The sequence below is a fragment of the Amphiura filiformis genome, chromosome 5 (assembly GCF_039555335.1).
Source record: "Amphiura filiformis chromosome 5, Afil_fr2py, whole genome shotgun sequence".
NCBI lineage: Eukaryota > Metazoa > Echinodermata > Ophiuroidea > Amphilepidida > Amphiuridae > Amphiura > Amphiura filiformis.
In genome coordinates this window covers 20102323-20105537 of record NC_092632.1, presented here as the reverse complement: position 1 = coordinate 20105537, position 3215 = coordinate 20102323, and the positions used below count along the sequence as shown (strand labels likewise).

At 39.8% G+C, this 3215-nt stretch overlaps 1 long non-coding RNA gene across 1 annotated transcript; it reads left to right on the top strand.

Annotated features, from left to right (window-relative positions):
* The first annotated feature begins 641 nt into the window (after positions 1–641).
* LOC140151822 (uncharacterized) lies at positions 642–2775 on the top strand. Its single transcript, XR_011858972.1, has 2 exons — positions 642–1119; positions 1570–2775. It is a non-coding gene; the product is annotated as an uncharacterized lncRNA (long non-coding RNA).
* Positions 2776–3215: the final 440 nt, after the last annotated feature.

Sequence of the window (3215 nt, the reverse complement as noted above, 5' to 3'; positions counted from 1 at the left end):
TGTTGTACGCCATATTCTTCTGAAGTGAGTTTACTGTGTTGCTCTGCCCTCTATCTGGTTGCCTCCTTGGCGAATACAGGTTTCAGCCCTGGTCCTCATTGCATCAATTGAGTTGCGTACCATCTTTGTATGCCGGATACTTACGAATGCAATTAGTAATACGTTTGCGAAGATCTTGGATTTTGCCACAAAGGAAAACATTCAAGTGGTGTGAGGTCTGGTGATCGTGCAGGCCACTCCACAGCATGAGCCATCCCAACCACTCTGCTTGATATCCGTGGACAGAGTGAAAAACGGGTACTTTTATTCAAAAGGGCATATCTTCAAAAGTTGTGAGCCGATTGAAATATTTCTTTTGGTTTATTAAAGCTAATGATTAAAGGTTTCTTTACATACCAAAATATATTTCATCAACTTTTCAGAAATAGGAGAACAAGAGGGCGCAATGAGGGGCCTCTTTTTTTTTGGGGGGGGGGGCACCCTGTAAGAAGCGTCATTGGTCCGAAATAATAAATGAGGTTTTCTCTTCCGTAAGAATATGGAGTTTTGACGGCGGCACATTGTCATAGACCGGTAGACGTAGGGTATTTCAAATTTTAGTTAATGTATTCGTTTAAAATATTTATTATTTGCAGATATGACTACAGCAAAAAAGCTAGTGACGATAGACGTGAATGGGTAGAACGCATTACCAACACATCTCTTAATACCTTAGATGGTTGGTGGGAGCCTCACGTTCCATTTCAAGAAAATAACCTTTCTGGTAACATTGAATCACCGATTGGATTAATTAAAATCCCAACTGGTGTTATTGGTCCAATCAACATCCTTGGAAAGTACGCCCAAGGTGGCTTCCTGGTTCCAGCGGCAACAACCGAAGGTGCCATAATTGCTGGGTGTACAAGAGGTTGTAAGGCGATCAACGAGTCTGGTGGTGTCGAAGTTACAGCTTATCGTCAACAAGTGCAGAGGTGTCCAGTAATAATATGTGGAGATACAGAGCAAGCACATAGTCTCGGTGAATGGATACAAAAATCAGTTCCACGGCTTCATGACGTGGTTAGAACAGTCTCCCGGAGAGCAGTCCTTAAGGGAGTGCAAACCATCATTGACAATGAGGTACATTATAGTAAATTTCCCATTCTCATTTGTTAGTGAGTGAAATGGAAAACAAACGACACCTACCCCAATGCGTTCCTCAAGGCTAAATAATTGTCCCTCTATATTTTTGTATTATCAGTCAATTTACATTGCTCATGCATACCCCGAAGTAAAACTACATAACCTTCCACTTAGTTGTTGTCCATATAATGTTTTTTGTTAAGACATATTGGGTTGCATGATAAAGGAGTTTTTATTTTGTTGTCTTTATTAAGTTCATCTGCAACTTTTGTAATATTGAAAGTATTCTGGAGAACCGTACGCATCAATTAACTCAAAACCGTCGCGACCATTACGCAATGCGGGTTCAAGAAAGAGACAAAAGTGCATTGTAAAAGGCATTGCATCACATTGATCCATTAATCATGGATTGCATTAATTGGATTCTACTTTATTTTCATTTTTAAGATTCTACATTTGACGTTCACCTACGAAACTGCCGAGGCTGCGGGTCAGAACATGGCGTCAGTATCGACAAAGGCTTGCACGGAATGGATACTGGACTCCTTTCCTACCGACCTCTCAGATGTTGTCGTGTCCAAAATATTTGAAGAAAGTCTTTTATCTGGTGACAAACGACTTTCTACATTAAGCTCAATGTTCGGAAGAGGCATCTCAGTTACCACGAAAGTGTCAATTAGTGAAGATACTTTGAGTTCTGTGTTAAAAACTGATTCAGAAAGTTTAGTTTGTTACATTGATGTTGCAAAAGATATGGCACTACGAAGTGGTGCCCCGCAGTTCAATGTGAGCATGGTAAATACAGTAGCCGCTGTCTTTGCAGCTACAGGTCAAGATCTGGGTTCCGTCGGAGAGTGTTCGCAAGCTTTCCTTGATATCAGCAAAAATCACGATTCAAATGGTGATGGGATTATTGCAAAATTGCATATGCCCAATGTCTTGGTAGGGACAGTAGGGGGAGGAACGGGGTTGCCTACGCAGAGACAATGTTTGAATATGATGTCTTGCACGGGGCCAAAATCAAATTTCAAATTGGCAGAAATCATTGCCAGTGTCTGTCTGGCATCAGATTTGTCGACTGCGGCTGCAATGGTTTCCGGCGATTTTGCCCACTCTCATGATCGACTTGGGCGTAATCGACCTCAATAAAGCAGATAACAATTGAAATGCCGACTTGCAGGGTGGGTTCAAGTCAAGAGCACGGGTACGGGCACATTTGTACACTATTTTAGCCCCACAATAAGGTAAAATTTTGTGTTTGCCAATTTTCAATTTTACACTATTGACATTTTCTTTAAGGAGGGTGGTTTTAAGGGGGTGACATTTGCTTTTGTGGGTTGAGTCAGCAAAACAACTCATTTGGAGGTCCAACCTCCCCCACTAATCCAACCAAACCTCCGCAAAGACCACACTGATCAGTATCAGATTGATGTAGAAATTTTGGTCTGTCGGATCCTTTGCAGCTAAATTTCCCTATAAATGTTCTTATTTTTGTCTGATAAAGAAAACCATCAAAGAAAATAAACAAAACAGAAAAATGAGAATAAGTGGTTACTACTTTTATGACTTCCCGAACTTGTCAGTTTTTAGAGCTCCACATTTGGCAAACACGAACAAGTCAGAATGCATCCATGTTTACTGTTGAACTCATTGCTTTACTGACCACGTCCACGACCAAACTACAGTAGTATCGAAAAAAGGCTATAGTTGGTGCCAGGTTAGCTTGTACCGGAATTCTACACACGAATGCCCAATATTGAAAGACTTGACTTTTTATAGAGTACATTGAATAAAATGGATTATATATAATAAATCCTCTGGTTTACTATCCCTAGTAACAGTAAATAAACAAGAAATACATGTATATGAGGCAAAACGGATACACTAAAATAGTTTAAAGTCTCTGTGTAGGTAGATATATCTTATAATGTGAATCCCTGAGGGGATGAATATATTTATGTACTTCATACATTTGCAAGAAAATAAGAGATGCGTTGATGAAATCGTGTCATTTCCTATCCTTAAAGGATGACAACATTATGCCTTATAACAGAAAATTAATTATCAAGCACGAATCACGTAACTCATATTTA